Raw genomic sequence first — 18,752 nt, 5'->3', positions numbered from 1 at the left:
ATTTCTTTGGTTTATTGTCTCCATTGTCTCCTCCTGTTAGGAAGGCGGGGATCTCTGTTTCCTGGGCTGCCCGCTCCTGTTCTCCCCAGCATTTGGAACGGGCCTGGTCCCTGCACTTGCTCTCTCCTCACTGAGTGAGCTTCCCGGATGAGTGAGTGAGTAGGCTTAGCTTCAGAGGGCTCTGCTCCTCAGAGAATGACAAGACGGTAGCCCTCACAAGCTGGTCGGTACGCACCGAGTGAGAGCTCCTGGTACTGCTGGCATGATTGTTACGTGCCTCGTCTGCCATTCAGGGGCCTCGGATCGTCCCCCAGCACGTGAGCAGGGGCTGAGTCCGTAAGCAGAGAAACTCCAGTCCGAGGAGGCAGCAGGTAGACCCTCTTCGTCCCACCCCTGCCCGTGCCCCGTGTGCATGCCCACACGGGGAAGGAAGACCCCGGGCACTGGTGTTTTCTTTTTCCTGCTGTCTGATTCCAGGCAGGGCAGGAGAGGGGTGCCGTGGGGGCCCTGCTCCCACCTCCGCGGCCACCCCCATGTGGGTCCATGTCTCCGCCAAGCTGGGGCCAGGGCCGGGGCCTCGTCCCTGTCTTCCTGCACCCGGGCACGTCCCGGGCAGCCTGCGGTCGGGCCGCGTTTCAGGGCCAGGACTTTCAGGAATGCTCCCTCTTGACCACACAAGCGAGGCCACACATGCCCGATTGTGGTGAACTCTGAACTCTTTGAAGGAGCGTGAGCCTCACACGGCGCCCTCAGTCAGGCTTTGTTGCCTTAAATCTCACCCACTCCCCTCGCTCGAGGGGCTCGTTAACTGTTCGCACTTCTGTTGCTCATTGTTCAGAATCTTTGTGTTTTGTTTTTTAACTGGGGTATGTGTCTTTTTTTAAAGTTGTTGGTAAGGATTTCATTTCTGAGATTAAAAAAATCGTTCATCCTTTTTCAAATCCCATGTCGTGAACCCGCGTCGTCTTTTCTCAGCCTCAGTTTTCCGTGGGGTCTCTCTCTGACATACAGAAGTTTTACGTTTTCCCGTGGTCAGATCTGAGCGTCTTAATTAGTCGCTTCTTAATGAAATGTCTTAGTTAGTGGTTTAAGAAATTCTTCCAAATTTCAAGACTGGGCAAACATTCCCAACTGGGTTTTTGTTTGTTTGTTTGTTTTAAACACGTAACTGTAGAATTAGTTTAGAATTAATTTTTGGTGGAAAGTATGAGACGAGGCCTAATGCTATTCTTTCCCTCCCAAGTAGCTAGCAAAATTATCTAGTAGGATTCACTGAATAATCCCTTTTCCTGTCACTTTAAAATATCACAATTATCATGTACCAGAACTTCCAAGTGCCTGCTGAAGTGTCTCCCAGGCTTTCCATTACCCATCACTGTACTGTTTAAGTTTTCTAGACTCACCGTGTTTGGAAGGCAAACGCCTTCATTCTATAGATGGAGGAACAGAGGCACAGAGAGGTCAAGCCTCTGCCCAGTCACACAGCTCGCTGGGGGCTCCAGATCTCGAATGCATATAATTTCCAGCGTATTTGATCGTCTCATAGGTGATGTCTCCATGTTCCTGTCTGTGCTTTTGATGTCACGTTTGCTCACGGCCTATCCCTGGGGTGCGTTTTTCTTTTCAAGCAGCCGTGGTAAGTTCTCTTTCTGTCTAGGTGGAACTTGTCAAGAAGGATGAGATGAGAGGGGCGTCTGGGTGGCACAGTCGGCTAAGCCTCTGACTTGGTTTCTGCTCAGGGCACGACGCCAGGGTCGTGGCATCGAGCCCCATGTCCGGCTCCACACTCAGCAGGGAGTCTGCTTGGGAACTCTTCCTCCCCCTCTGCCCTCCCCCCTGCCTGTGCGTGTGCGCATGTGATCTCTCTCTTTCTAAAATAAATAAATAAATTTAAAAAATAAAAAAGGAATGAGATAAGATGTGTGAATTTGGTAGTACTATGCCTGGCGCATAAAAGCTTTGAGTCTGTTAATAATAATTACTATTATTTGCCAATGTTATTGACTTTCTGTAAGGTGTGTCCTCACTTTGTACCTTTCACCTTTGGGCAGAATTCATAGTAAATATACTGTAGTCACATGTCCTTGAATTTTCCGGATATTCCTGATGGCAAATATTTGACTCTGTTACCTGCCTCTCCCTCCACCGAATAAATTACTGGGATAGCCCCACGTTCTAAAAGGGCCGACACGTTTTTACAGTAAGGAAAAGTTATACACTTGAATATTCCTGTGAGCTAAAAGGACTCCAGGCCAGTTTAGTTTGTGTGTCTTGGGCTCCTGGAAAAAATTGTCCACTCAAGATTTCAAGGAAAGAGTGCCCTGGATCTCTCTCCGGGGAGTTATGTCACCCAAGGGCCCAGAGAATCTCAGTGATGCAGGACCCCAAGTCTGCCATGTCCTGTGCGTGCCCGCACGTGTGCCCCTCTTGTCTGCAGTGTAAACTCCTGGGCAGAGAGCAGCCCCACCCCAACGACTGCAAAGCAGGCCCGTTAATGTAAAGATGAGTTTCCCTGCAAAAACTTGGAAATGACTTAACTGTTGATTACTTTAGAATGACACAAGGAAAGATGTAGTCCCAGTGAAAGCTAGCAATTGGCTCCTTGAATCCATCTGGAGGGAGACGACCGTGGGTACGTAGAATTGCCCCCCATCTGTGCTGTAGGTGTCGGACATCACCCTCTTGTCATGCACATGTGGGCACGGGGAGGGGGTGGGGGTGAGCCCAGGTTACGTCCATGTGAACCATCAGGTTGAAAGCATCCTTCTTCGTGCTCTGAAGGGACCCATGTGTGGTGGTTCCTTGAATTGGAAATAGGTGGTCTTGCTTGGAGTCAAGAGTGAGCTTTAGGCTAAAGGGAAAGGTGTCATGTTACCTGAGAGCAGGGTCCATCCCAAGTGCCATTGCTGGGCTTTCCCATCACCTGAGGACCAAGATGGGAAGAACAAGGATAAACAGTGGTGGCCCCTGTCCTCAGGACTGTACATATGGACTGAGGGTTTAGGACACACCCAGGAGACAGAAAGCAAGGCAAGGGAGCAAGTGTAATTAGGACAGCAGATGCGTTTCATTGGGTTCGGACTGCCTAGAGACTCGTGTTGAGAAGGATTCTGAGGCCGGATTTGAGCTCAGCAGGAAAGACCTGAAGTCTCTTTCCATGAGGAGGTGGCAGGGTGTCCCAGAGATAAAGGCCTCTACAGAGACGCAAACTGGGGGTCCAAAAGACCCTTTGCAGAGGGGAGGAGGGAGACCATGAAGCACAGGTTCGAGTTCTTTATTTTCATTCAGTTTTATGGTAAGAAATATGGATGTAAAATATTTATAATGTAGAAAACCAGAAAATCATCAGGAATTCTGCTCTCTAGAACAATCATTGCTGTTTTCTGTGGCCGCTTTTCCTACTTGTTGTGTAGATCCTGGCATGTTTTTTCCAAATACCTAAAATCTTGTGTCCTCTTTCCTCTACTCACAGCTATTGCTACTTGTTCATTTTTCAATGCCTTACGGCAAGATTTTGAAAAATGTAAGCCCAAGGGTACAACGTGGTGTCTTTCTCACCAGTCATTAACTCTGGGGCATTATCCATCGACCTTCAGAAGTAGAATAGTCACTTATAGTCCCTTCTTTTTTTTTCTTTGTCATTTGCGGTAAAATACATAGAACACAAAATCTATCATCTTAACCATTTTTAAGTGCCTGTTTCAGTCGTGTTAAGTATATTCAAACTGTAGCGTGACTGATCTCTAACTTTATGTGGCAGGTTGTCTTGAGTGAAGTTGGGAACCACCCCCCACCCCGATGGGCACCTAGTTCCTGACCTTTAGATGAGGTGGATAGAACATAGGGCAGGCAGCGAAGGGGGAGAGACAGCACGAGCAGAGCGACCTTTGTAGTAGGCTGATTTCCTCCCCGGTACCTCCCATTTTACAGATGATGACACTGAGGTACAGACTGTCCTTGCTTTTGGTGGGGGGTGGGGGAGGTAAATGTTCCGGAATCATAAATCTGGAAAGGTGTGCAGTGACTTACATGAACAAGCAGCTTGCCAGAGACCTTGGGGCCAGTCGGGGGCAGACCCGGGAGGCAGACTTGGGTCAGCCCCATCTGCTGCACCGCCCTGCCGTTCATGCGGTCTGGGGGGATCCCGGGAATACAGTTGGATAGAAGTGGCCGGATGAGGGGTTTCTTGAATGTTCAGCGGAGGAATTAGACACAGGTGTCCAGGGGCAGCTTATGTTGAACAGCGAAGGGACAGCGAGACACCTGTGCTGTGGGAGATGCCAGTGGCAAAGGCCAGCCGAAGGAGTGACTGAGGAGTGTCCGAGGGAGAAGCAAAACACGGGGTGCAGGGTCTCGGGCAAGCGGGGTATAGGCTGAGTGTGGGAGTCAGGGGGCCGGGGAGAGGCCAGTGTTCGGGACACAGCAGTCCCGTAATAACGGACATTTGCCTGGGCTTGCCCCATCCCGGCATCTTATTGTGCCCCTGCCACAAGCCTGTGAGGGAGGTAGTGCCGTTGTACCCGTTTTCACTTGGGAGGACCACGGGTGAGATGCCTGCCCCAGAGGAGGTATCCCGTGAGGAGAGTTGGGACTGGGATGATGTTGTTATCAGAACGTCACCCACAGCCACCACAGCCCGGCCTGCCCACAGACGCTCGGAAAGCAAGGATGCCCAGGAAAGAGGGAGCCAGCAGCGGGGTCTCCCACTTACAGGAGGAAGATTCCATATCTGACGACGAGGGCTTTGCTGGAACACTGGGAACACGGTCCACACCGGTTTGCCCACCATGAGCGAGTGCGCTGGTGATTAGCTGGGCGGAGTCTTCTCGGTCGCTTTCCTTGGAGCTGGCTGGGAGCTCCACAGTCTTACTTCATCCATGGAGTAAGCTGATATCTGCAATTTAAGAAGAGCCTGGTTTTGGTAGGAAGTTGATTCAATTACTGTTGTGTAAGATTTTCTTGGTCTGGTCTTGATCCTCTGGATTTCTCTCGGCTTCAGTAATTTCTGGGCGGTGATCTGTCCCCTGCCGTTTAAGCCAAGTCACACTGACATTCAGAGCACCCAGAAGAAGGTGTTGGAGTAGCTCGTTCCAAGATGAGAAAGAGAGAATCAAGGTGGAAGTAGCACATTGACAACCTTTAGGACCTCGGGCAGCGATAGGATTATGTGATTTATTTTACTATTTTTTTTTTTTTGCCCCAGGCAGGTTGTCTCCTTCTAAGATCATTCATGCCCTCCGTACCCAGCAGAAATTGTGTTCATTCTGAATTAAAATAAAAGTACTGGTGTTCATCCGTTTGGGGAAACGGCATCTGTTACAGCTGATACGATCAGTGTATTTACAAGTTCACCGTGGGTCAGAACAGCAGCATTTATAGTCACACACACAGGACACTCAACTAGATAAAGCAGAGGAAAGAGCCCACGCCGACGGGGCCCGAGTGCCGGGATTCTGCAGCTCCTGGCCTGCCTGCCACGCCGGGAGATCCCCTTGTGTCACAGGGTCTTACAGCAAAGCGGGCGGGTGCGGCCACCTGGGAGAAAGGAGCGCTGGCAGCACGGACTTTCCAAGCAGGCGTCCTGGTGGTACAGAAGAACAACTTGGGAATGTTTCCACGAGCCCGGCAGTCCGAGGGCTTGTGTGGCGTGTTGGAAGGGCTCTCCCTGGGGCACCCCTGGGGGTAGATAGTGATGGGCAGGGGCAGCTGCCAAGCATCTGGCTACCTCAGGGGCCTGACTCAGATGTTTGCGGGGCCCATGGGGAGGGAGGAAAATGAAGGTCCCGTTAGAAGCACAGGCTGCAAAATCCACGCTTTCAAGTGCAGAGGAATGGCACGTGTACGTGAACTCCACTCTTCCGCCTTTGAGTCCCGTCTGGGCTCCTGTTCCCTTTAGAGAACATTTGGATTCTCCTCCTGGGCTTTGGGGCTGGGTGTGATTCTGTCTGGACCTGCATCTCCCATCTCCCCTGGCTCCATGGGTTTCCTGACCCCGCTGTGGCCCCGGGGTCCGTCTCCTCCGAGTGCTCGCTGTCCAGTCTCCCCTCCCACCTCCGCTCTCGCCCTCCCGAGCCACTTCTGTCCTCAGCCTCAGGGCCACTGCCATGGGGGGGTTCATCACCACAGGAGACCTTTTATGGTCCTCTCTGACCTCCCCAACCTGGGAGAGGATAGGTTATTCTCTTTATGGGCTTTATCAGCATGAGCACAATTCACATGAAAGTGACTCATCGTCGGTGGTTTTGTTTCCCTTTCTGCCACATTCACAGCTCTGTCCCCTGCTCCACACGCCAGGCCAAGTGTACACCAGAATCCACCCCCCGGGGTCTCCTGGGGAGTGAAGGACAGCAACAGACATTTGCACTGAATGGGGAATCAGCAGTGGTCGTCTAGCTGCAGGATAATCTTGCCACCTGGGAAGTTCCCCCCCAACCCCTGCCCCCAGGGCTACTTCAGGGTGAATTTGTCAGACCCAGCATATCTGGTTAAATGGAGAAACAAATCAAGGGCCAAGAGTGGTCAGTTGCTGCGGCAGCGTAGCACGTACAGTGACCTTGGTGTCTGGTCAGAGCCCGCTGGTTTGATGAATCCACCAACTGTTTCTGGTCCTGCTCATTGAAGATCTCCAGCCCACGAATGCTGTGGCCACGCCATTCTCCGCTCAGCCCAGCTCAGAGGCAGACAGCCATTCCTTTGAAGCCCGTAAAACGTTTCTTACTTCGCGTGTTATTTTGATTTCTTTTTTTAAGCTGCATACTTATCAGGCTCTGGGCTTGTTTGTTTTATGCGCTGAAGTCTGCTGGCAAATCTTATTGAGGAAAAAGATAAAGCTCAGTTATCTACTTAGTATTATATTCTTCTCGTGAAAAAGGATGCCTTACAGAAAAACAGGACGTTCCCTTCCCTCCACCAGCAATCCCGTTCCTAGCCCACACCCCGTCCTTGCAGCCCCCATACATTTCTGTACATTCCGCTCAAGCGGATCGTTTTATGGGAAGTGTGGAGTATAATTTTATGCAAGGGTTAATCAAAATGTCAGAGGAAGCCTCTTGTACGTATCACCCTGCGGTTTGCCTTGTCACTTAATAAGACTTTGTGGAGAGGTAGAACCCTACGACTCACGCTAGGTGGACTGACTCCTGTAACTGTAATGGGCAGGAGACCAAGCAGGAGGGCCGGGGTCGCCGGCCGCCTGCCGTCCCCACCCTGGGTGCAGCGCGGGCCAGGGTGTGGGCTGGGACGCGGGCTGGGGCGCTGGCCGGGCGGGCGCTCTTCTTCCGGCCACTTGTGTTGTGTGTTACCAAGGGCCCGTTGTGTTTGTTTCCAGACCTGATCACACTGGCTGTAGGTGTTACTATAATTGCACGATTTCCTTGAAGATGATACAAGCCTCTGCTATACAAGTGTGAAGAGACAGTGGTCGTTCGTTCTTCATGGAAGCCAAATGGAATGCGTAAGACAGTCTCAGGATTAAGACTCAGAATTGTTCCTCTCCACGGAAATCTTTAGTAAAAGGCAAAAGATTTATGCGATCTGAAGACAGACTCAGGAAACCTTGCTGGAAACCAGGAGCTGGGGGGCACCTGGGTGGCTCAGTGGGTTAAAGCCTCTGCCTTCGGCTCAGGTCATGATCCCAGGGTCCTGGGATCGAGCCCCACATCGGGCTCTCTCCTCGGCGGGGAGCCTGCTTCCTCCTCTCTCTCTGCCTGCCTCTCTGCCTACTTGTGATCTGTCTGTCAAATGAATAAATAAAATCTTTAAAAATAGAAAAAAAAAAAAAAAGACACCAGGAGCTGCTGCAGATGGAGAGGGGGGAGGCCCTACTCCGACGGCCCCGCGGGTGTCTTTGGGACAGGAATTGCCCAGTGCCAGTGTTAGATGGTGTGGGGTTTGTGCGAGACAGACGGTGGGGACCTCAGAGGTGGGGCCGTCTTCAAGGAAAACGCGCTGAGTCCCGACCACGAAAGATGGAAAGCAAATGCACGTCACATGTTCCCAGGAAAAATAACATATCTGTTTCATTTTGTAGTAACGATTGACTTCTGGGTTCATCCCCCAGTCGCTGGTCCTGGTAGCTCGAGACCCACCTTCTTCTGTTCACTTGCTCCCCCGAATTCCATAGAATGGTCGTCCCTCCACCTCCACCCCCATCAGCGGGTGCGACAGTCACGTCTCACCTTTCGCTCTTAGACCCGGTGCAGGACTGAGCAGCTCTTCTGAGATTCTGGGCATCCGTCGGCTGCGGGTGATGGAGAGATGCCGCATTGCTGGGCGTGGGCTCGCCCTGTGTGGGAGGGAGCTGGCTGTGGGTGAGGCCGAAGCTGAAGCCGCGAGGCTGCTCGCTCCGTGGAGGCCGGAGCAGGTTTCTACCTGGGAAGCAGGGCTGCGCGGGGGCCGCTCGGAAACGCGCAGGTGTCCAGCCGGTGTTTGGCTCTGTGTGTTCAGCAAGCATTTCTAGAGCCTCGCTGGCGTGCCAGGGGCTGTGGGAGGCAGGGGCATGGCTTGCCTGGTCTTGGGAAGCTGGTGAGACTGTTCTGTATGTGGGAGAACGGAATGCGTGAGTGTGGTGCTCTGGCCCTTAGTCCAGGGGGATGCGGTCCGCCTGTCTTGCTGTGTACTTGGGCCCCGTCGCAAGATACCACAGACTGGGGGCTTGAACATTGGTTTCTCCCAGTGCTGGGGTTGGAAGACCGAGACCAGGGTGTCAGCCTGGTCGGCTCCTGGTGAGAGGCCTCTTCCCAGCCGGCACACGGCCGCTTTCCCCGCCGTGTCCTCCCGCGGCGGAGAGAGTGAGCTCGGGGCTCCCTCCTCGGTCCCATCACGAGGGTCCCACCCCCCCGTCCTCACCTAACCTGAGTTACTCCCGAAGTCCCCACTTCCCAGTCTCCTCTCACTGGGGGTTAGGACTTGAGCATGTGAATTTGGGGGGGTGTATTGCAAATACAGACGCTCAGTCCATAACGCCGTTCCCAGCCGAGAAGAGCCGAGCCGAGGAACGGTTTACAACGGGGCAAAAAGTTGGCCTGTAGCTTTGCTCTGAAGGAGGTTGTCAATTTCCTGTTCTAGGCTTAGTGAAGGGTGATTCCATTCCAAAGAGCATCCATCTGCCTCCTGCTGCCTTGGAGTCTGTGAGGTGTGGAGGGCGAAGGTCTGGCCTCAAGGGGCCCTCGTGTCCCTCTTGGTTCTGCCTATTGCTTGCTCTGTGACCTTAGGAGAATTGCTTCCTCTCTCTGTGCCTCAGTGTTCCTGTGTCATAGGTGGGCCGGGTCAGGCTTGGGAGTCTGAAGACAGAATGGCCCTGAGATGGCACAGAGTGGCCCGATGGTCAAGCTTTGGGGCCGTCTTTGCCTTGAGCAGACTGATGCCCTCCCCTCGCCTCCCCGATCACAGCCAAAAGCCTTCTTCATTGGCACCGTGAGCACATTTAGAAGCAATCGCATTCACCCCCATAGAGTGCTGCTTACTGCTAAGATGGCATCGGGCAGTCACCCCACATTCAAGTTCAGGGCTGCTCGGACTGTGCCACCGTCCACCTGGGTCCTGTTGCTGCCCCCCTGGGTCCTGCTGTGCCTGTGTATGGTCTTGCCTCATCCCAGTAGAGCAGTAGGTCTGAACGTGCCGAGGAGGAGGTCCATCATGAGCTAAGAGTCTGAGCCTTGGAGGCAGAAGGCCCAGGCTCAAATTTGGGCTCTTGCTCTATGATTTCCAGCGTGTTATTTTCTCCCCTCTGTGCCTCAGTTTCCCCACGTGGATGAAACAGGATGAAACCGACTCCGGGCTTAGGACAGCCCCTGACTTCTCTATCATGCTTCACAAAGATGGAGTTTCATTCTGTGGGACAAAGAGAAATCCTTATTTGGCCCAGGCAGTCTCTCCTTCCAAGGAAGGAACTAAGTTTGAGTTCATTGTTTAAAAATGGACTCCTTCCAATCCAGCTGTGACCCCCGAAGTCCCTTCTATTTCAAAAACTTCCCCTTTCTCTCTAAAGAAAAGGGTTTGCTGAGCTAATAGCTGGTATGAGCCATATTGCAGGGAAGGAGGTTTCTCCTGCTTAGGAGAAGGCAACTATTTTAAGGAACCTCAGCACATTTTTCTGTGCATCCACCTGCTGCAGGAAACCTCCGTTGTGAATGAGCCTCCTTGGGGTAACCGTTCTCCTTAGAAATCAGACCGTCGGCGCAGGAGAGGGGGCGGGGAGAGACCCGGGGGCCGGCCCCACAGAAACGCAGTTGGCCCTCATTATTGCACCCTTCAGGCTTTCCCTGATCACTTCCTGCTCCCACACCAGGCTCCAAATTTGTCCAGACAGACCCACTCTTCCCTTTTAAATGTGGGAGGAAGTTTCCTTTTAAAACATGGCCCAAGCTGGATGGTGGTGCAGGTCCGAGAGCGGCTTACGGTGGGGTCTGCTGCTGCGTGTGCTTGCCCCAGCCTGCAAAGGCATTCTTGGAAGAAGTACCTGTTGAGTGTGCGTCTGTGTGCACATGCGTGTGTGTGCACGCAGGTGTGCAGGAAACCTCTCGTTTATAAACATTTCCTCCCCCACGCGGCCTGACACCGGCTCTCAGGCCTCTGTGTGGCTTTCAGAACACGCCCTCTTCACTCTGTTGTGGAGTCTGGAGGCTCCCGTTTCCGCTCCGGCCCAGGGCAGGGAGCCCGTGATGTGTGTGTGGGTGTGTGTGCTTGTATCTGGGTGTGGAGTGCTGTGTGTTTGCACACATGTGCACAGACAGTTATTGTGTGTGTTGTGTGTATAGGTGTGTGTGTGTGCATGTGTGTGGAGTGTTGTGTGTCTACTACATACGTGTGTGTGGAGGGGGGGGTTCCCCATCTTCAGAGCTGAGTAACTTCAGGAGTGGCACTTAGAACTCCCTGTCGTACACGGGACAAAGTTCATCTCCTTATTTTCCTGGCAGAGAACGCCGAATTTGGCCCAAACTCAGTCTTTTCATTTTCATCCCTGCCAGTTCCTTACCAGGCATCCTGTGCCCCAGGCACAGACGACCTTTTTCTGTTGCCCAAAGGGCCCAGGATCTTGAGGCCTTCTCGGCCTTAGAGGACGCCGGGGATTCCCATTCTGTCCTCCTAACTGGCCCCGCTCACACGGGCCTGCCCAGACCGAGCCCTCCCTCCTCCGGGCTCCCGCCTCCCACGTGCTCACAAGACCTGCTCTCCACACGCACCGCTGGGTTTATCGGACGTATCCATCGTTCCGGCAAACGGCCTGCTACCTGAGAGCAGGGGGAGCGGACCCGTCACCACGCCCGGCACAGTGCCTGGCGGGGCGCCCGTGCTCATTGCTGGTCAGAGGGAAGGAACGGTTGTCCATGTTGTGCGACTAGGAGGGATTCTCGCAGACGACCATAGCATCAGTGACAGTCCGTGTTTATTGGGTGTTTCTTTGGTGCTGAGCCCCGTGCTCTCTTTGTATCTCTACGAATGCATTTGATTCATACCCTCCTGTGAGGCAGGTACCGGCATCATCCCCCCTTGTCAGGTGGAAGCAGGAGGCCCGGAAAGGAGGAGCACCCGGCGCAGGTTGCAGAGTTGGACCCAGTGGGTCCGGGATACTCACCAGAAAGTAGGGCGAGTTACCGCGCGGCAGATCTGCTTCTGTCCTGGGAACCAGCCTCTCCATGGCTTTGCTTCCACATGACCCTGGCTTTCCAGCTCCAGGTGCCTAGCTTTCTTGGGCACAGGAACCACCCTGCACGCCCGCCCTCCCTCCCACGTGCCCTCGGATCCTTGCACAGGATTCCCATGTGCACCTGCCAGTCTGGGGCTCCGCTGAATGAGAGAGCCCGGGGCCCTGCGTGCCCGTGAGAGGATTGCTAAATTTGCCTCTAGTGGCGCCACCCCCCTCACCGGAGGCACACCTAGTGATTGCAGGGAGAATCCGTCGTGACCTACATCGGAAGGAAGTGGGCCAGGCAGTCGGGGGGAGGCACAGGCCTGCCGAGCGTCACCGTCACCCGTCGGGGATGGAAGGCGGTGATTGATGATGGAATTGCACATTCGTCCTCCCTCCTGCGAGCGCTCCTCTTTCTGGAACCTCCTGAGGGGGCCCTGCCGCCTGAGCGGGGACCAGGGAAGAGCAGCCCCAGGGGAATGAGTCGAGAGCAAGCTGACTTGCCTGCTTCTTCCCAGGCATCGGTTGGGGGGGGTGGGGGTGGCAGAAGGTCACTGGAGAAGGGAGGAGCCTCCCACTGTTGATACCAGCTGTGACCGAGCCTGGGATGCAGGGGGCACATGGTCACCTGAGAGAAGGGGGACCTGGGCCGGGAATCCAGTCCCAAGCCAGCCCGCTGGACCGTGTTCCTTCATCAGCCCCGGAAGCCAGGTGGCAAAGGGTGAGGGGCTCTGAGTTGCAGGCCCTCCACTCATGAGTGCATTCATTTATTTAATTAATGTTTACTGAGGGTCTGTGCCCCACTTGGGGGATAGAGTAGTGAGCCACGTCCCACCATCTCCTGCGCTCACGACGCCCTCAGCCTGCTGGGGAAGGTTGATGTCAGATGACTCAATGGGGACTCATACAGTAGGGTAATGAGCATCATTCATTCATTCATTCATTCACCAGGGGTGTGGAGCCCCTACTCTGCCCCGGGCAGTATTCTCAACCAGTGCTGCCCTTGGTGATCAGTAGCGCGCAGGACAGGGCTATTCAGATTTAATGAACATCAAACGAAATTGGAACTTCAGTTCTTTGAACTTCAAATAGTGCAAGGCCAGCCGAGGCTAGCGGCTGTCATGCCAGCCAGCGTGGACACCGGCCGTTTCCAGTGTCGCAGAGAGTTGTACCGGACGGCGCGGCTGCAGACTCGGGGCTGCGAAGGGGGGGCACCCCGAAGGGCTCTGTGCCCTCGGGGTCACAGGTCTAGCGACCTTGCCTCCAGAGCGGCTTGTCTGTGTTGCATTACCGGACAGGGTGATGGGCACGGAGGTGCAGACGCACGGACGCAGGGCGTCTGAGCCGAGCCTGCCCTGGTGGGAGGGACGTTTCAGTGAAGTCCAAGACACGTGAGAAGGGTGTGGGGCAGCAGGGGAGGGCCAGGGTGTCCCAGGGAGGGAGGAGCACAAGTCAAGGCCTGGCCACTAGAAGAAGGATCTCGCGTAGCTGGTGTGTGCAGTGAGGGAGCAGCTAAAGGCAGCTCCCTCACTGTGGCAGCTAAAGACCAGGACACACAGGCTCTCCTGGGACTTTCTGCCCCCTCTGGAGACTGACCCCTCCATGGGCATGCGGGCAGAGGGTCCCACACCCGGGTCAGCCAGACCCGCAGAGGAGGGTCTGGTTCCCCGGACCAGGGGTGGACGTCTTGCATGGAGCGGCATGCTGGGCACACAGACTGCTCTGTCAGGCAGAAGCTGAGGGGGGCAGGTTGGGGGCAGGGAGACGGAGGAGCAAGGGGAAGGAAGTGTCTGTTTAGAGCTGTCTGCAGGGTCCAGACACGGGGGTGTCTGTTCTCTTGGTGCCCAAGAAAACAACATCGGAAGTAACCCCTCCCCCATGGTGGGAGTGCAGAGGGAAGGCGGAGGCTATGACTTCAGGGTAACCAGGGGGATGGGATGTGGTGGGGAGGCCGGCCCCCCAGGCCTGAGGGAACCCAGGTGCAGTCTGGAGGCCCCGTCAGCTCTGCTCTCTCCTGTCACCAGGGCAAGTCACAGCCACCGGTCCAGCAGCCTTCTCTGCAGTCTGGTGACAAGAATGTCATGCTCTCAGGCTGCCGGGACAATTTCAAGGTCCTGATAGCCACTGGCGTTTATGGAGGGTTTACCTTGAGCTGGGATCTCTCACCAGAGGCCCTACTGACACGGAAGTGGGTTGTCCTCTCTCGGGGTCCTGTTGGTGGTAGCAGCAGCCCTGGCCTCCTCCCCCCGCCCCAGATGCTAGTGGCACCTGCTCCCCGTGTGACGCCTGGCCTTGTCTCTGGACAAACACCCATGGCTGAGAACCCGTTTGTCTTATGTTGCTCCCTTCCCGCAACAGCCTATCTGCTCTGTAGACAGAGCGCACTGCTGTCCGAGCTGAACTGTGCGCACTGGGACTCGAGCCTGAGTCTGGTTGCTTGGCCTTGGGCACTCAGCCTTTACCGTTGGTCTGTATGGAGGGAGCACAGCCCACGGTCGGGCGCACCGTAGGTGGTCAGTGAAGGGGACTCTTCTGATGATCTCAAGCACTGGCTCATTCCATCAATCAACCAGACCCCTCTGTTGCTAGCAACACGGGGTGGTGGGCAGGGCCTGACTCCCCAGCTGGTCCCTGACTTGCTTGACCTGCAGTAGGCCTGGGGGACCAGCCAGCTTGAGGGGTAGAGGGAATCATTTGTACTTCATGGGCAGTGATGAACCCGGCCAGGCTGGGAAATCATTCGAGGGCCAGAACTTTACCCTGGAAAATGCCAGCCTGTCCGACGCGGGGCTGTTGGTTTCCTGTCTGCTCTTCGTGCCCCGACGTGCGCTGCGGGCGAGCTGAGGAGTGCGGAGGGGCCGCTGCGAGATGCTGAGCAGATCCCCCTCTTGTCCCGGCCGGGGCTGGGCTTTGTGTGATGTGTGCATGTGCGTGCCCGCCTGCGTGTGTGTGTGCGTGTGCGGTGGGCGTGATGGGGAAGCAGCTCTGAGAGGCCAGCCGGAGGCCTCCTTGCTTGTTCACTGTCTTTGGAAACCTCCATTGGTGATGAAATCATCCCTGAAGGGCAGAGGTGGCAAGGACTGGCCTTTGCTAACCCTGGCAGTCTAGGCCAAGCCTGGAGCAGCGCCTGTGCCCCAGTGGGGCGGACGGTACTGACTCGCTCCCTCACAGGTAACTGCGTGCCCTTTTCCCCTCCGCGCTGAAAAACCATGCGTGTGCATACACGCGTGCGCGCATACTTGGCTCTAACACATGCCCATGTGAGCTCGTGTGCCAGTGTGTATACTTACGTGTGTGTGCGTATGGGTTGCACGTGGGTGATATGACCCACCCAGGCTGTGGTTGCAGGGCTGGGGGAGCGAGCGCCCGGCCCCTCCCCCCTCACTGTCACGCAGGGTGGGTACACAGCGGTGTTGGACACACAGCTCTGCGGTTACGTGTTGTGTGACCCGCAGCTAGTGATACACACTCTCTGAGTCCCAGTGTTCTCGCCTGGGAAACGGGAGAGTAAAAGCGACTGCGGGAAGGTGTAGTGAGGATTGCGGGTGACACGTGTGCTCATGGCTGGGGGCCCAGCTGGGAGAGGACAATCAGTAGATGGCATGTCCCCCCAGCCTGGGGAGGCATGGCCTTGTCTGCTGGGGGCTCAGGAGAACAGCCCCAGGACTTTGGGTGTCTCCTACTTTCAGCAGTGAAACCTTGGCACCACTGGGCAGGACCACATAGACTGGTGTCATCCCACCGTCTGCACTCTGCTGTGGCCTGGTCGTGTGGCCTCTGGTCCCAGGGGAGGCCTGAACTCAGTGGGGATGTTGGTGCTTCCATAGCTTGCCTGGTCAGAGGTAGAAGTGACAAGAAGGCTGAGGTCAGGGGCTTCAGAGACCCAGCCTTTGCCCCCTGGTAAGCACCACACTGTCATTCTTACGTGAAGCTGCTGCTCTTTTCCCTGGTGACAGCCCCCAACATTGTCCATATCTGCCCAGGAGAGGACAAAGAAAACCCCACCCCCCATTTTGTACACACTGCCTGCCCCGCCCCCTGCCCCGCTCCGTCACATACATCCAGAGGGTTCTCAGTAACCATGGACAACCGAAAGCGAAGAAAAGTGGAGTATTTTCTCTGCCTTGCCACTGCTTTCTGATTAGTCACTCCTAACTAATTAGCAAGTGACAAACGGGACAGTAAAGCTCTGAAAATATCCATTGACATCCTGGAATCCCAGCCACAGACATGGCAGAAGGGCCTGGCAAAGGAGCAGAACAACGAGAAGGCGTTTGTGGGTCCCGTGGAAGGAAGCGCGGCGGACCGAGTCGCACTGGGCGTGTTGGAAGGCGGCTGCGGGAGGCCTCAGGGACACGCTCGGGACGAGTGTAGGAGACGTGGGAAGCTGCTCCCCTTTCCCCGTCCCCCCACGCTGTCTGGAAGAAGCGATTTCATGTCCCGGTCACCCGGGGACTAAGGTGGACACCCCCCACCCCCGTCCAAGATGCAAGTTGTCAAGGGGACCCTGGGGACAGTGTAGGGGTCTCTGGCCGACGTGACAGCCACTGCTTCTAGAGGCAGCTGAGACCCCTCACGTGGACGGTTCCACCGCACGTGTGTGGGTGGCAGCTGCTGCCTCCAGAGACCGGTCCCCATGTGCCTGTCACATGGCGTGTGGCACTGGCAGACTCCCAGTCCCACGGGCATAAGGTGGCTTCTCCCAGCTCTGTTGTGTCCGTGGAGGGTCCACGGCGACCTGCTCCACGTGGGCAGTGCAGAGGGGGGCAGGTAGAGGTTCTCCCAGCTGCTGCTGCGGTCCCCCCTGCCCCCCCCTCCGTGCAGCCTCCGGGTGCTCCGGGGAGCTCAGCGCCAGCTATGCAGTCCTGTGGCCTTGGCAGTGACATGAGTCATGTTTGTTTGTCCCACCAGAACCCATCCTGTCCCCATGGCTTGGCTGCAAGGGGACAGGAATCTTTGTCTTTCACATACTGGGAAGGAGGAGGGCACCAGGACCTTGTGGCTACTAGTAATGCCTGCTGTATCATGGATGGCAGTTCAGGGGGGCTGGTCGTGACCGGCGGGAGGTCCCACAGGTACCCCTCAGCTTCCTGTGGCTGCTGTGACAAATTCCCACAAACCTGGTGGCTTCAAACCACACAGATGTATCATCTTACAGTTCTGGAGATCACAAATCCAGAATGGGTCCCCTAGGCTAAAACCGAGGCTTCCACAGGCTGCCTGGGTCCCTTGGCTCACGGTGGCACTGCTGGACCTGTGCTCCTGCTGTCGTATCTCTGCCTCTGTCCCTCCTGCCTCCCTTTTACAAGGACATTGTGAGGACGTGGGGCCCATGGGATAACCCAGGATTGTCCCGCATGTCAGGGGCCTTCGTGTAGCACCCCTCGGCCCACGTGCTGTAGCAGGTCCCACTTTCACTGGGGGTTCGGATGTGGACATCTTTGGGGGCTGTGGATCCGCCGACCCCAGTGCGCCAGCCCTAATAGGAGAAACCAAGTCCCTTCCCTCCTGCCATCCCCTTAACTCTGTCCCCCCATTTCCACCACCACATTGTGCTGGGGCTGATGAGGTCCCCGCCCTCACAGTTTCCAGTCCATTCCAGAGCAGAGACCGACAGCAAGGAGAGATTCCATGGGTGGCGAGTTTTATCAGGGGACCCAGCCGTCTCTGCGGGGGATCGGGCAGGAAGTGACTTGTCAGCTGTGGTCTGAGGAAGGAGGAGGGTTAGGTCAGCGAACTGGGAGCACAAGATGGGTTCCTTGGTCACTTGGTCTCGGCACCCAGGGCCTGAGCTCCCGTTTCTGGAAGTCGCTACTCATTTTGTTCACTCTGGTCCGCGTGCTGTGTTCTCAGCTCCTCTGGCCGCTGCTCCCTGGAAGGCGGGAGGGCTCTGCTCCCTCCCCGCCCTGGTCTCTGGCCCTGAAGCCGGCCAAGCCTCCGGGAGTCTGACTGGACTTGCCTGCAGAAATGTGGGAAACAGGACCAGGACCCTATTTGCAAAAGCAACAAAGTTGAAAGCCGGGCGGGCAGGCGGGGTTCAGCTGTTTGCACTGGGGGAAGCGCTGGCCTCAGAGATGCCTTCCTCCACCTCCCCCGGCCAGAAAGGGAGATTGTTTAAGACTCCCCTGATGAGGAACGTCTCCTCCAAACAAACCCCGCGGCCGCGGGTCCTGTGCCAGCCTGGAACCGGGCGGGGGGGGGGGGGGGGGGGTGGTGCGGCGGGGGGGGGGGGGGCGGGGGGGGGGGCGCGGCTGTGACACCGTGTGTCGCCCCGTCATGATGGTGGCTGAGGCTGCTCAGGCCCAGGGGAGAGCAGCCTTCGGATAAAGGCCGACCACGCTCCCCCGCTTCAAACACACCGCCCCCTCAGCCGCGGCCATGCCATCGTGTCGTCTCTTGCCCGCGCCCCCGCCCCTTGCCAAAAGGGGTAGGTAGGTAGCGTGGTTGAGTCCTCTTTGGGGTGGAAAAAAGAGAATGAGGCCTGAGCTTCGAATTAGTGAAGACAGACACATCGCCCCACCGGCAGAGGGGCCACCCCCGGCTCTCCGTGCCGCAGCCTTCCTCAGTCCCCTTTCTGTCGCGTGCCCGCGCTCCTCTGCTTTCCCGGCAGCCTCTGGGCGCCCGACCCGATGGGCAAGTATTTCCAGGGGGCCCTGAGCAGCAAGGTCAGTTTCCATGTCAGAAGCAAATCCTCGGCAGGGAGACGGAGGCGCCCCAACCCTGCCAGCACCAGCAGGTGTGACCTGGCCTCCTTGTTCCCCACTTGAGGCATTTAGAGCAACCATAGTAAGTAATTATTAAGTTAATTGTTTGTCTTCCTCACTGAGCTCGGTGAGGGCAGAGACCCTAGGACACAATCGGTAGCCAGTAAGTGTACCGTGAGTAAGAATGGCTGGAAGAATTGAGTTTTACCTGTGAATTAACAAATTCCAGGTGTATAGTGTAATGTCAAGAAAACACCCTTTTCTTCAAAAGGTATTTCTTCATCTTACTCTGTCCGCGAGCTCATTCCGTGGAGGAGGAGGCTGAGAAGCGGGAGGATTCGGGGACGTCTGCACCAGGCGCATGTACCTTAGACTAGTGACGGTCGGTCGCCGTGCTGCCTCACTGCTTCCCACAGCGG

At 55.9% G+C, this 18,752-nt stretch overlaps 1 protein-coding gene and 1 non-coding gene across 2 annotated transcripts in view; one reads left to right on the top strand and one right to left on the bottom strand.

Moving 5' to 3' along the window:
* CMIP (c-Maf inducing protein) overlaps window positions 1-18,752 on the top strand; it is a 224,038-nt gene that overhangs the window by 73,852 nt on the left and 131,434 nt on the right. The window lies entirely within an intron of this gene.
* On the bottom strand, window positions 7,430-7,548 carry LOC116866002. The gene has a single exon (XR_004382297.1). It is a non-coding gene; the product is annotated as a U5 spliceosomal RNA (small nuclear RNA).

The sequence above is a fragment of the Lontra canadensis genome, unplaced genomic scaffold (assembly GCF_010015895.1).
Source record: "Lontra canadensis isolate GAN:19392208 unplaced genomic scaffold, GSC_riverotter_1.0 scaffold8, whole genome shotgun sequence".
Taxonomy (NCBI): domain Eukaryota; kingdom Metazoa; phylum Chordata; class Mammalia; order Carnivora; family Mustelidae; genus Lontra; species Lontra canadensis.
This window is presented reverse-complemented; position numbering and strand designations above follow the sequence as displayed.